The sequence below is a fragment of the Phalangium opilio genome, unplaced genomic scaffold (assembly GCF_054372755.1).
Source record: "Phalangium opilio isolate 3A_F unplaced genomic scaffold, DU_Popi_V2 ptg001421l_1, whole genome shotgun sequence".
Taxonomy (NCBI): Eukaryota; Metazoa; Arthropoda; class Arachnida; order Opiliones; family Phalangiidae; genus Phalangium; species Phalangium opilio.
The window spans coordinates 1,401,010-1,415,650 of record NW_028324258.1 but is presented as its reverse complement, the minus strand read 5'-3'; the positions used below and the strand labels follow the sequence as shown (position 1 = coordinate 1,415,650).

The following is a 14,641-nucleotide window of genomic DNA, read 5'->3' as shown; positions in this document are numbered from 1 at the left end:
CACGGAAGACGCCGAGAACGAACTCCGCCTACTCTCTCAGCAATCAGCTTGAGCTAAAAGCGCCTTTGCGAACGGGCCTTTACAGCTGAACGCGCTAACCATTGCGCCACGAAGCCGAAAAATTAAATGGTCGTCAGGTGCTGTGGAAACACCTTGACTTTTTACGTCACATCTGAGACCTCACAACACCGCTCCCGGATGGGCTCGAACCACCAACCTATGGGTTAACAGCCGAACGCGCTAACCATGGAGCCACGGAAGCTCAGAAATTAAATGGTTGTGAGGTATTGTGGAGAAACTCTGATTTTTACGTTACATATGAGACCCAACAAAACGCTCCCGGATGGGGTCGAACCACCAACCTTTTGAATAACAGCTGAGCGCACTAACCATTGCGCCATGGAAGCCCAAAAATTAAATGTTCGTCAGGTATTGTGGAAAAACTCTGACTTTTTTCGTTACATCTGAGACCCCACAAAACGCCCCGGATGGGCTCGAACCACCAAACTTTCGGTTCGTCAGTTATTGTGGAAAAAGTTTGTCTTTTTGCGTTACATCTAAGACCTCACAACACCGCTCCCAGATGGGCTCGAACAACCAACCTTTCGGTTAACAGCCGAACGCACTAACCATTGCGCCACGGAAGCCGAAATATTAAATGGTCGTCAGGTATTGTGGAAAAACTTTGGCTTTTTACGTTACATTAGAGATCCCACAACACCGCTCCCGAGTGGGCTCGATCAACCACCCTTTCGGTTAACAGCCGAACGCGCTAACCATTGCGCCACGGAAGCCGAAATATTAAATGGTCGTCAGATATTGTGGAAAATCCTTGACTTTTTACATCACATATGAGACCTCACAACACCACTCCCGGATGGGCTCGAACCACCAACCTTTCGGTTAACAGCCGAACGCGCTAACCATTGCGCAACGGAAGCCCAAAAATTAAATGGTCGTCAGGTATTGTGGAAAAACTTTGGCGTTTTACGTCACATCTGAGACCTCACAACACCACTCCCGGATGGGCTCGAACCACCAACCTTTCGGTTAACAGCCGAACGCGCTAACCATTGCGCAAAGGAAGCCCAAGAATTAAATGGTCGTCAGGTATTGTGGAAAAACTTTGGCTTTTTACGTTACACTAGAGATCCCACAACACCGCTCCCGGGTGGGCTCGAACCACCAACCTTTCGGTTAACAGCCGAACGCGCTAAACATTGCGCAACGGAAGCCCAAAAATTAAATGGTCGTCAGGTATTGTGGAAAAACTTTGGCTTTTTACGTTACATTTGAGATCCCACAACACCGCTCCCGGGTGGGCTCGAACCACCAACATATTGGTTAACTGCTGAACGCGCTAACCATTGCGCCACGGAAGCCCGAAAATTAAATGTTCGTCAGTTATTTTGGAAAAACTCTGACATTTTAGGTTACATCTGAGACCTCACAGCACCGCTCCCGGATGGGCTCGAACCACCAACCTTTTGAATAACAGCTGAACGCGCTAACCATTGCGCCACGGAAGCCCAAAAATTAAATGGTCGTCAGGTGCTGTGGAAATACCTTGACTTGTTACGTCACTTCTGAGACCTCACAACACCGCTCCTGGATGGGCTCGAACCACCAACCTATAGGTTAACAGCCGAACGCGCCACGGAAAAATTAAATGGTCGTCAGGTATTGTGGAAAAACTTTGGCTTTTTACGTTACATTTGAGATCCCACAACACCGGTCCCGGGTGGGCTCGAACCACCAACCTATTGGTTAACTGCTGAACGCGCTAACCATTGCGCCACGGAAGCTCAGAAATTAAATGGTTGTCCGGTATTGTATAGAAACTCTGACTTTTTACGTTACATCTGAGACCCCACAAAACGCTCCCGGATGGGCTCGAACCACCAACCTTTTGAATAACAGCTGAGCGAACTAAACATTGCGCCACGGAAGCCCAAAAATTAAATGTTCGTCAGGTATTGTGGAAAACTCTGACTTTTTACGTTACATCTGAGACCCCACAAAACGCACCGGGATGGGCTCGAACCACCAAACTTTCGGTTCGTCAGTTATTGTGGAAAAAGTTTGACTTTTTACGTTACATCTGAGACCACACAATACCGCTCCCAGATGGGCTCGAACAACCAACCTTTCGGTTAACAGCCGAACGCGCTAACCATTGCGCCACGGAAGCCCAAATATTAAATGGTCGTCAGGTATTGTGGAAAATCCTTTACTTTTTACGTCACATCTGAGACCTCACAACACCGCTCCCGGATGGGCTCGAACCACCAACCTTTCGGTTAACATTCGAACGTGCTAACCATTGCGCAACGGAAACCCAAAAATTGAATGGTCGTCAGGTATTGTGGAAAAACTTTGGCTTTTTACGTTACATTTGAGATCCCACAACACCGCTCCCGGATGGGCACGAACCACCAACCTTTCGGTTCATAGCCGAACGCGCTAACCAATGCGCCACGGAAACCCAAAAATTGAATGGTCGTCAGGTATTGTGGAAAAGCCTTGACTTTTTACGTCACATCTGAGACCTCACAACACCGCTTTCGGGTGGGCTCGAACCACCAACCTTTCGGTTAACAGCCGAACGCGCTAACCATTGCGCCACGGAAGCCCAAATATTAAATGTTCGTCAGTTATTGTGGAAAAACTATGACAGTTTACGTTACATCTGAGACCTCACAACACCGCTTTCGGGTGGGTTCGAAAAACCAACCTTTCGGTTAACAGCCGAACGCGCTAACCATTGCGCCACGGAAGCCCAAATATTAAATGGTCGTCAGGTATTGTGGAAAATACTTGACTTTTTACATCACATATGAGACCTCACAACACCACTCCCGGATGGGCTCGAACCACCAACCTTTCGGTTAACAGCCGAACGCGCTAACCATTGCGCAACGGAAGCCCAAAAATTAAATGGTCGTCAGGTATTGTGGAAAAACTTTGGCGTTTTACGTCACATCTGAGACCTCACAACACCACTCCCGGATGGGCTCGAACCACCAACCTTTCGGTTAACAGCCGAACGCGCTAACCATTGCGCAAAGGAAGCCCAAGAATTAAATGGTCGTCAGGTATTGTGGAAAAACTTTGGCTTTTTACGTTACACTAGAGATCCCACAACACCGCTCCCGGGTGGGCTCGAACCACCAACCTTTCGGTTAACAGCCGAACGCGCTAAACATTGCGCAACGGAAGCCCAAAAATTAAATGGTCGTCAGGTATTGTGGAAAAACTTTGGCTTTTTACGTTACATTAGAGATCCCACCACACCGCTCCCGAGTGGGCTCGAACAACCAACCTTTCGGTTAACAGCCGAACGCGCTAACCATTGCGCAACGGAAGCCCAAAAATTAAATGGTCGTCAGGTATTGTGGAAAAACTTTGGCGTTTTACGTCACATCTGAGACCTCACAACACCACTCCCGGATGGGCTCGAACCACCAACCTTTCGGTTAACAGCCGAACGCGCTAACCATTGCGCAAAGGAAGCCCAAGAATTAAATGGTCGTCAGGTATTGTGGAAAAACTTTGGCTTTTTACGTTACACTAGAGATCCCACAACACCGCTCCCGGGTGGGCTCGAACCACCAACCTTTCGGTTAACAGCCGAACGCGCTAAACATTGCGCAACGGAAGCCCAAAAATTAAATGGTCGTCAGGTATTGTGGAAAAACTTTGGCTTTTTACGTTACATTTGAGATCCCACAACACCGCTCCCGGGTGGGCTCGAACCACCAACATATTGGTTAACTGCTGAACGCGCTAACCATTGCGCCACGGAAGCCCGAAAATTAAATGTTCGTCAGTTATTTTGGAAAAACTCTGACATTTTAGGTTACATCTGAGACCTCACAGCACCGCTCCCGGATGGGCTCGAACCACCAACCTTTTGAATAACAGCTGAACGCGCTAACCATTGCGCCACGGAAGCCCAAAAATTAAATGGTCGTCAGGTGCTGTGGAAATACCTTGACTTGTTACGTCACTTCTGAGACCTCACAACACCGCTCCTGGATGGGCTCGAACCACCAACCTATAGGTTAACAGCCGAACGCGCCACGGAAAAATTAAATGGTCGTCAGGTATTGTGGAAAAACTTTGGCTTTTTACGTTACATTTGAGATCCCACAACACCGCTCCCGGGTGGGCTCGAACCACCAACCTATTGGTTAACTGCTGAACGCGCTAACCATTGCGCCACGGAAGCTCAGAAATTAAATGGTTGTCCGGTATTGTATAGAAACTCTGACTTTTTACGTTACATCTGAGACCCCACAAAACGCTCCCGGATGGGCTCGAACCACCAACCTTTTGAATAACAGCTGAGCGAACTAAACATTGCGCCACGGAAGCCCAAAAATTAAATGTTCGTCAGGTATTGTGGAAAACTCTGACTTTTTACGTTACATCTGAGACCCCACAAAACGCACCGGGATGGGCTCGAACCACCAAACTTTCGGTTCGTCAGTTATTGTGGAAAAAGTTTGACTTTTTACGTTACATCTGAGACCACACAATACCGCTCCCAGATGGGCTCGAACAACCAACCTTTCGGTTAACAGCCGAACGCGCTAACCATTGCGCCACGGAAGCCCAAATATTAAATGGTCGTCAGGTATTGTGGAAAATCCTTTACTTTTTACGTCACATCTGAGACCTCACAACACCGCTCCCGGATGGGCTCGAACCACCAACCTTTCGGTTAACATTCGAACGTGCTAACCATTGCGCAACGGAAGCCCAAAAATTAAATGGTCGTCAGGTATTGTGGAAAAACTTTGGCTTTTTACGTTACATTTGAGATCCCACAACACCGCTCCCGGATGGGCACGAACCACCAACCTTTCGGTTCATAGCCGAACGCGCTAACCAATGCGCCACGGAAACCCAAAAATTGAATGGTCGTCAGGTATTGTGGAAAAGCCTTGACTTTTTACGTCACATCTGAGACCTCACAACACCGCTTTCGGGTGGGCTCGAACCACCAACCTTTCGGTTAACAGCCGAACGCGCTAACCATTGCGCCACGGAAGCCCAAATATTAAATGTTCGTCAGTTATTGTGGAAAAACTATGACAGTTTACGTTACATCTGAGACCTCACAACACCGCTTTCGGGTGGGTTCGAACCACCAACCTTTCGGTTAACAGCCGAACGCGCTAACCATTGCGCCACGGAAGCCCAAATATTAAATGGTCGTCAGGTATTGTGGAATAACCTTGACTTTTTACGTCACATCTTAGACCTCACAACACCGCTCCCGGATGGGCACGAACCACCAACCTTTCGGTTCATAGCCGAACGCGCTAACCAATGCGCCACGGAAACCCAAAAATTAAATGGTCGTCAGTTATTGTGGAAAAACTTTGGCTTTTTACGTTACATTTGAGATCCCACAACACCGGTCCCGGGTGGGCTCGAACCACCAGCCTATTGGTTAACAGCCGAACGCGCTAACAATTAAGCCACGGAAGCTCAGAAATTAAATGGTTATCACGTATTGTGGAAAAGTTTTGAATTTTTATGCTACATCTGAGACCCCACAACACCGCTCCCGGGTGGGCTCGAACCACCAACCTTTCGGTTAACTGCTGAACGCGCTAACCATTGCGCCACGGAAGCCCAAAAATTAAATGCTCGTCAGGTATTGTGGAAAAACTCTGACATTTTACGTTACATCTGAGACGTCATAACACCGCTTTCGGGTGGGCTCGAACCACCAGCCTTTTGGTTAACAGCCGAACGCGCTAACCATTGCGCCACGGAAGCCCAAAAATTAAATGCTCGTCAGGTATTGTGGAAAAACTATGACATTTTACGTTACATCTGAGACCTCACAACAGAGCTTTCGGGTGGGCTCGAACCACCAGCCTTTTGGTTAACAGCCGAACGCGCTAACCATTGCGCCACGGAAGCCCAAAAATTAAATGTTCGTCAGGTATTGTGGAAAAACTCTGACATTTTACGTTACATCTGAGACGTCACAACACCGCTCCCGAATGGGCTCGAACCACCAACCTATTGGTTAACAGCTGAACGCGCTAACCATTGAGCCACGGAAACTCAGAAAATAAATGTTCGTCATGTATTGTGGAAAAACTCTGACATTTTACGTTACATCTGAGACGTTTCAGCACCGCTCCCGGGAGGGCTCAAACAACCAGTCTTTTGAATAGCAGCTGAACGCGCTAACCATTGCGCCACGGAAGCCCAAAAATTAAATGGTCGTCAGGTATTGTGGAAAAACCTTGACTTTTTACGTCACATCTGAGACTTCACAACACCGCTCCCGGATGGGCTCGAACCAGCAACCTATTTTTTAACAGCCGAACGCGCTAACCATTGAGCCACGGAAGCTCAGAAATTAAATGGTTGCCACGTTTTGTGGAAAAGTTTTGACTTTTTACGGTACATCTGAGACCACACAACACCTCTCCCGGGTGGGCTCGAACCACCAATCTTTCGATTAACAGTTTTTTGAATGAATATCGTTACATTGCTTGAATTAAAGCAAAAAGTATAAAAATAATGGTTTCAGTGAATATATTTGAAAATAGTGAAGAAAATATGCTTCTTTGGCCGTGAAACGTCGATTTTGAAAATGTTATTAAAAATCGAGGTAAATTTTTAATTATTGTTCAATCGAGATGAAATCACTTTTAATGAGTGTTTTATAGGGAATTAAGCTGAATTCGGTCAAACATTTCTCCAGAAAAAAATGCATTCAAAAGTGTACCGAAAAAATCTTATGTTTTTCTTCTTCAAGATACAAAATCCGTGACAACGATTTCTTATTGAAAAATTGAATTTTAACAGTTTTTTGAATGAATATCGTTACATTTGCTTGAATTAAAGCAAAAAGTATAAAAATAATGGTTTCAGTGGTTATATTTGAAAATAGTGAAGAAATACTCAAAATATGCTTCTTTGGCCGTGAAACGTCGATTTTGTAAATGTTATTAAAAATCGAGGTACATTTTTAATTATTGTTCAATCAAGATGAAATCACTTTTAATGAGTGTTTTATAGGGAATTAAGCTGAATTCGGTCAAAAATTTGTCCAGAAAAATATGCATTCAAAAGTGTACCGAAAAAATCGCATGATTTTTTCTTCAAGATACAAAATCCGTGACAACGATTTCTTATTTAAAATTGAATTTTAACAGTTTATTGAATGAATATCGTTACATTTGCTTGAATTAAAGCAAAAAGTATAAAAATAATGGTTTCAGTGGTTATATTTGAAATTAGTGAACAAATACTCAAAATGTTTTTCTCAGGCCGAGTTACGTCGATTTTGAAAATGTTATTAAAAATCGAGGTACATTTTTATTTATTGTTCAATCGAGATGAAATCACTTTTAATGAGTGTTTTATAGGGAATTTAGCTGAATTCGGTCAAACCTTTCTCCAGAAAATAATGCATTCAAAAAAGTACCGAAAAAATCGCATGTTTTTCTTCTTCAAGATACAAAATCCGTGAATCCGATTTCTTATTGAAAATTGAATTTTAACAGTTTTTTGAATGAATATCGTTACATTGCTTGAATTAAAGCAAAAAGTATAAAAATAATGGTTTCAGTGAATATATTTGAAAATAGTGAAGAAATACTCAAAATATTCTTCTTTGGCCGTGAAACGTCGATTTTGAAAATGTTATTAAAAATCGAGGTAAATTTTTATTTATTGTTCAATCGAGATGAAATCACTTTTATGAGTGTTTTATAGGGAATTTTTAAGGAGTGTTTTAAGCTGAATTCGGTCAAAGTTTTTCCACAATACCTGACGACCATTTAATTCTTGGGCGTCCGTGGCGCAATGGTTAGCGCGTTCGGCTAATAACCGAAATCTTGGTGGTTCGAGCCCATCCGGGAGCGGTGTTGTGAGGTCTCAGATGTGAAGTAAAAAGTCAAAGTTTTACCTCAATACCTGACGAAAATTTATTTTTGGGCTTAAGTGGCGCAATGGTCAGCGCGTTCAGCTGTTAACCGAAAGGTTGGTGGTTCGAGCCCAAACGAGAGAGGTTTTGTGGGGTCTCAGATGTAGCGTGAAAAGTCGTAACTTTTCAACAATACCTGACAACCATTTAATTTCTGAGCTTCCTTGGCTCAATGATTAGCGCGTTCGGCTGTTAACCAATAGGTTGGTGGTTCTAGCCCATCCGGGGGCTGTGTTGAGGTCTCAGATGTAACGTAAAATGTCAGAGTTTTTCCACAATACTTGACGAACATTTAATTTTTGGGCTTCCGTGGCGCAATGGTTAGCGCGTTCAGCTGTTAATCGAAAGGTTGGTGGTTCGAGCCCACCTGGAAGAGGTTTTGTGGGGTCTCAGATGTAGCGGGAAAAGTCGTAACTTTTCAACAATACCTGACAACCATTTATTTTCTGAGTTTCCGGGGCTCAATGGTTAGCGCGTTCGGCTGTTAACCAATAGGTTGGTGGTTCGAGCCCACCCGGGAGCGGTGTTTTGGGATCTCAAATGTAACGTAGAAAGCCAAAGTTTTTCCACAATACCTGACGATCATTTATTTTCTGAGCTTCCGTGGCTCAATGGTTTGCGCGTTCGGCTGTTAACCAATAGGTTGGTGGTTCGAGCCCACTCGGGAGCGGTGTTTTGGGATCTCAAATGTAACGTAAAAAGTCCATGTGTTTCCACAATACCTGACGACCATTTAATTTTTGGCTTCCGTGGCGCAATGGTTAGCGCGTTCGGCTGTTAACCGAAAGTTTGGTAGTTCGAGCCCATCCGGGAGCGGTGTTGTGACGTCTCAGATGTTAAGTAAAATGTCAGAGTTTTTCCACAATACCTGACGAACATTTAAGTTTTGGGCTTCCGTGGCGCAATAATTAGCGCGTTCAGCCGTTAATCGAAAGGTTGGTAGTTCGAGCCCATCCGGGAGCGGTGTTGTGAGGTCTCAGATGTGACGTAAATAGCCAAAGTTTTTCCACAATACCTGATGACCATTTAATTTTTGGGCTTCCGTGGCGCAAAAATTAGCGCGTTCAGCCGTTAACCGAAAGGTTGGTGGTTCGAGCCCATCCGGGAGCGGTGTTGTGAGGTCTCAGATGTGACGTAAATAGCCAAAGTTTTTCCACAATACCTGACGACCATTTAATTTTTGGGCGTCCGTGGCGCAATGGTTAGCGCGTTCGGCTGTTAACCGAAAGGTTGGTGGTTCGAGCCCATCCGGGAGCGGTGTTGTGACGTCTCAGATGTTACGTAAAATGTCAGAGTTTTTCCACAATACCTGACGATCATTTAATTTCTGGGCGTCCGTGGCGAATGGTTAGCGCGTTCGGCTAATAATCGAAAGTTTGGTGGTTCGAGCCCATCCGGGAGCGGTGTTGTGAGGTCTCAGATGTGAAGTAAAATGTCAGAGTTTTTCCAAAATACCTGACGAACATTTAAGTTTTGGGCTTCCGTGGCGCAATAATTAGCGCGTTCAGCCGTTACTCGAAAGGTTGGTGGTTCGAGCCCACCCGTAAAGGGGTTGTGGGGTCTCAGATGTAACGTAAATAGTCAAAGTTTTTCCACAATACCTGATGACCATTTATTTTCTGAGCTTCTGTGGCTCAATGGTTAGCGCGTTCGGCTGTTAACCAATGGGTTGGTGGTTCGAGCCCATCCGGGAGCGGTGTTGTGAGGTCTCAGATGTGACGTAAAAAGAGAAGGTTTTTACACAATACCTGACGAGCATTTAGTTTTTGGGCTTCCGTGCGCAATGGTTAGCGCGTTCAGCTGTTAATCGAAAGGTTGGTGGTTCGAGCCCACCCGGGAGAGGTGTTGTGGGATCTCAAATCCAACGTAAAAAGTCAAGGTTTTTCCACAATACCTGACGAGCATTTAATTTTTGGGCTTCCGTGGCGCAATGATTAGCGCGTTCAGCTGTTAATCGAAAGGTTGGTGGTTCGAGCCCAAACGAGAGAGGTTTTGTGGGGTCTCAGATGTAGCGTGAAAAGTCAAACTTTTTCCATAATACGTGATAACCATTTATTTTCTGAGTTTCGGTGGCTCAATGGTTAGCGCGTTCGGCTGTTAACCAATAGGTTGGTGGTTCGAGCCCATCCGGGAGCGGTGTTGTGAGGTCTCAGATGTGACGTAAATAGCCAAAGTTTTTCCACAATACCTGACGACCATTTAATTTTTGGGCGTCCGTGGCGCAATGGTTAGCGCGTTCGGCTGTTAACCGAAAGATTGGTGGTTTGAGCCCATCCGGGAGCGGTGTTGTGACGTCTCAGATGTTACGTAAAATGTCAGAGTTTTTCCACAATACCTGACGAACATTTAAGTTTTGGGCTTCCGTGGCGCAATAATTAGCGCGTTCAGCTGTTAATCGAAAGGTTGGTGGTTCGAGCCCACCCGGAAGAGGGGTTGTGGGATCTCAGATGTAACGTAAATAGCCAAAGTTTTTCCACAATACCTGATGACCATTTAATTTTTGGGCTTCCCCGGCGCAATAATTAGCGCGTTCAGCCGTTAACCGAAAGGTTGGTGGTTCGAGCCCATCCGGGAGCGGTGTTGTGAGGTCTCAGATGTGACGTAAATAGCCAAAGTTTTTCCACAATACCTGACGATCATTTAATTTTTGGGCGTCCGTGGCGAATGGTTAGCGCGTTCGGCTAATAATCGAAAGGTTGGTGGTTCGAGCCCATCCGGGAGCGGTGTTGTGACGTCTCAGATGTTACGTAAAATGTCAGAGTTTTTCCAAAATACCTGACGAACATTTAAGTTTTGGGCTTCCGTGGCGCAATAATTAGCGCGTTCAGCCGTTACTCGAAAGGTTGGTGGTTCGAGCCCACCCGGAAAGGGGTTGTGGGGTCTCAGATGTAACGTAAATAGCCAAAGTTTTTCCACAATACCTGATGACCATTTATTTTCTGAGCTTCTGTGGCTCAATGGTTAGCGCGTTCGGCTGTTAACCAATGGGTTGGTGGTTCGAGCCCATCCGGGAGCGGTGTTGTGAGGTCTCAGATGTGACGTAGAAAGAGAAGGTTTTTACACAATACCTGACGAGCATTTAGTTTTTGGGCTTCCGTGCGCAATGGTTAGCGCGTTCAGCTGTTAATCGAAGGTTGGTGGTTCGAGCCCACCCGGGAGAGGTGTTGTGGGATCTCAAATCCAACGTAAAAAGTCAAGGTTTTTCCACAATACCTGACGAGCATTTAATTTTTGGGCTTCCGTGGCGCAATGATTAGCGCGTTCAGCTGTTAATCGAAAGGTTGGTGGTTCGAGCCCAAACGAGAGAGGTTTTGTGGGGTCTCAGATGTAGCGTGAAAAGTCAAACTTTTTCCATAATACGTGATAACCATTTATTTTCTGAGTTTCGGTGGCTCAATGGTTAGCGCGTTCGGCTGTTAACCAATAGGTTGGTGGTTCGAGCCCATCCGGGAGCGGTGTTGTGAGGTCTCAGATGTGACGTAAATAGCCAAAGTTTTTCCACAATACCTGACGACCATTTAATTTTTGGGCGTCCGTGGCGCAATGGTTAGCGCGTTCGGCTGTTAACCGAAAGATTGGTGGTTTGAGCCCATCCGGGAGCGGTGTTGTGACGTCTCAGATGTTACGTAAAATGTCAGAGTTTTTCCACAATACCTGACGAACATTTAAGTTTTGGGCTTCCGTGGCGCAATAATTAGCGCGTTCAGCTGTTAATCGAAAGGTTGGTGGTTCGAGCCCACCCGGAAGAGGGGTTGTGGGGTCTCAGATGTAGCGTTAAAAGTCGTAACTTTTCAACAATACCTGACAACCATTTATTTTCTGAGTTTCCGGGGCTCAATGGTTAGCGCGTTCGGCTGTTAACCAATAGGTTGGTGGTTCTAGCCCACCCGGGAGCGGTGTTTTGGGATCTCAAATGTAACGTAAAAAGTCAAGGTTTTTCCACAATACCTGACGAGCATTTAATTTTGGGCGTCCGTGGCGCAATGGTTAGCGCGTTCGGCTGTTAACCGAAAGGTTGGTGGTTCCAGGCCATCCGGGAGCGGTGTTGTGACGGCTCAGATGTTACGTAAAATGTCAGAGTTTTTCCAAAATACCTGACGAACATTTAATTTTTGGGCTTCCGTGGCGCAATAATTAGCGCGTCCAGCAGTTAATTGAAAGGTTGGTGGTTCGAGCCCACCCGGGAGAGGTGTTGTAGCGTCTCAGATGTAGCGTGAAAAGTCAAACTTTTTCCATAATACATGATAACCATTTATTTTCTGAGCTTCCGTGGCTCAATGGTTAGCGCGTTCGGCTGTTAACCAATAGGTTGGTGGTTCGAGCCCATCCGGGAGCGGTGTTGTGAGGTCTCAGATGTGACGTAAATAGCCAAAGTTTTTTAACAATACCTGACGACCATTTAATTTTTGGGCGTCCGTGGCGCAATGGTTAGCGCGTTAAGGCGGATGCATACATACGCCGCTGAGCCGTTGCCGCTCTCCGTTGTCGCCGGCGCGCATGCGCTAAACCATCTCGGTTCATGCCGCGCCGTGTTCCGCTTGCCGCTCGTGAGCCTTGACGAGAATAGGATATTTTTCTATTTTCGCCGAAGGTAACGGAACGGCGGAGAAGCGCAATCCAATCACGACAGTTTAGACGATCACGTGGTTTCTTTAGAAAGCAGACGAATATAGTATTTATATAATATATAATATGTAATATATATTATTATTATTATATATATTTATTTATATATATTTTTATTTTATATATATATATTATTATTATTATATATATTTATTTATATATCTTTTTATTTATATATATATATATATATATATATATATATATATATATATATATATTATTATTATATATATTTATTTATATATATTTTTATTTTATATATATATATTTTTATTTTATATATATATATTTTATTACATAATTACATATAGTGTATAATATGGATTTGGAAGTCTCCTTGTTGCCGCCTCTTGAGAAATATACCTTTAACCCACTTGGTTCTCTCTCTCTCTTGTTTATATTATTAACAAGTAAAGTTAATAATAATTTTCCTCGTCACAAGGTCAATAAATCGTAATCCATTTTACCCAAGTATTCGTCTGCTACTGGTTTTCATTATATTTTGTGCCTACAACGCCACCTATATCTATGGAAATCGGTGGCGTTGGTGCTAGCGACGCGTCAAACCAAACTGTAGGTGTGCATGATTTTCCGCTGACGCGCTCCGTTGGCCGTTGCCGCTACCGTTCCGTTTACCGCTCCGAAACCCATGTGTGCATCCGCCTTTAGGCTGTTAACCGAAAGGTTGGTGGTTTGAGCCCATCCGGGAGCGGTGTTGTGACGTCTCAGATGTTACGTAAAATGTCAGAGTTTTTCCACAATACCTGACGAACATTTAAGTTTTGGGCTTCCGTGGCGCAATAATTAGCGCGTTCAGCTGTTAATCGAAAGGTTGGTGGTTCGAGCCCACCCGGAAGAGGGGTTGTGGGGTCTCAGATGTAGCGTTAAAAGTCAAAGTTTTTCCACAATACCTGACGACCATTTAATTTTTGGGCGTCCGTGGCGCAATGGTTAGCGCGTTCGGCTAATAACCGAAAGTTTGGTGGTTCGAGCCCATCCGGGAGCGGTGTTGTGAGGTCTCAGATGTGAAGTAAAAAGTCAAAGTTTTACCTCAATACCTGACGAAAATTTAATTTTTGGGCTTAAGTGGCGCAATGGTCAGCGCGTTCAGCTGTTAACCGAAAGGTTGGTGGTTCGAGCCCAAACGAGAGAGGTTTTGTGGGGTCTCAGATGTAGCGTGAAAAGTCGTAACTTTTCAACAATACCTGACAACCATTTATTTTCTGAGTTTCCGGGGCTCAATGGTTAGCGCGTTCGGCTGTTAACCAATAGTTTGGTGGTTCGAGCCCACTCGGGAGCGGTGTTTTGGGATCTCAAATGTAACGTAAAAAGTCCATGTGTTTCCACAATACCTGACGACCATTTAATTTTTGGCTTCCGTGGCGCAATGGTTAGCGCGTTCAGCTGTTAATCGAAAGGTTGGTGGTTCGAGCCCACCCGGGAGCGGTGTTGTGACGTCTCAGATGTAACGTAAAATGTCAGAGTTTTTCCACAATACCTGACGAGCATTTAATTTTTGGGCGTCCGTGGCGCAATGGTTAGAGCGTTCGGCTGTTAACCGAAAGTTTGGTGGTTCGAGCCCACCCGGGAGAGGTGTTGTAGGGTCTCAGATGTAGCGTGAAAAGTCAAACTTTTTCCATAATACATGATAACCATTTATTTTCTGAGCTTCCGTGGCTCAATGGTTAGCGCGTTCGGCTGTTAACCAATAGGTTGGTGGTTCGAGCCCATCCGGGAGCGGTGTTGTGAGGTCGCAGATGTGACGTAAATAGCCAAAGTTTTTCCACAATACCTGACGACCATTTAATTTTTGGGCGTCCGTGGGGCAATGGTTAGCGCGTTCGGCTGTTAACCGAAAGTTTGGTGGTTCGAGCCCACCCGGGAGCGGTGTTTTGGGATCTCAAATGTAACGTAGAAAGCCAAAGTTTTTCCACAATACCTGACTACCATTTAATTTTTGGGCTTCCTTGGCGCAATGGTTAGCGCGTTCGGCTGTTAACCGAAAGGTTGGTGGTTCGAGCCCACCCGGGAGAGGTGTTGTAGGGTCTCAGA

At 45.1% G+C, this 14,641-nt stretch overlaps 5 non-coding genes across 5 annotated transcripts; 2 read left to right on the top strand and 3 right to left on the bottom strand.

The window, feature by feature from the left end:
* Window positions 1–2,412: 2,412 nt before the first annotated feature.
* Window positions 2,413–2,485, bottom strand: TRNAH-AUG (transfer RNA histidin (anticodon AUG)). The gene has a single exon. It is a non-coding gene; the product is annotated as a tRNA-His (tRNA).
* Window positions 2,486–4,838: 2,353 nt separating this feature from the next.
* TRNAH-AUG (transfer RNA histidin (anticodon AUG)) lies at window positions 4,839–4,911 on the bottom strand. The gene has a single exon. It is a non-coding gene; the product is annotated as a tRNA-His (tRNA).
* A 368-nt stretch (window positions 4,912–5,279) lies between these two features.
* Window positions 5,280–5,352, bottom strand: TRNAH-AUG (transfer RNA histidin (anticodon AUG)). Its single transcript has one exon. It is a non-coding gene; the product is annotated as a tRNA-His (tRNA).
* Window positions 5,353–7,828: 2,476 nt separating this feature from the next.
* On the top strand, window positions 7,829–7,901 carry TRNAI-AAU (transfer RNA isoleucine (anticodon AAU)). The gene has a single exon. It is a non-coding gene; the product is annotated as a tRNA-Ile (tRNA).
* A 5,621-nt stretch (window positions 7,902–13,522) lies between these two features.
* On the top strand, window positions 13,523–13,595 carry TRNAI-AAU (transfer RNA isoleucine (anticodon AAU)). Its single transcript has one exon. It is a non-coding gene; the product is annotated as a tRNA-Ile (tRNA).
* Window positions 13,596–14,641: the final 1,046 nt, after the last annotated feature.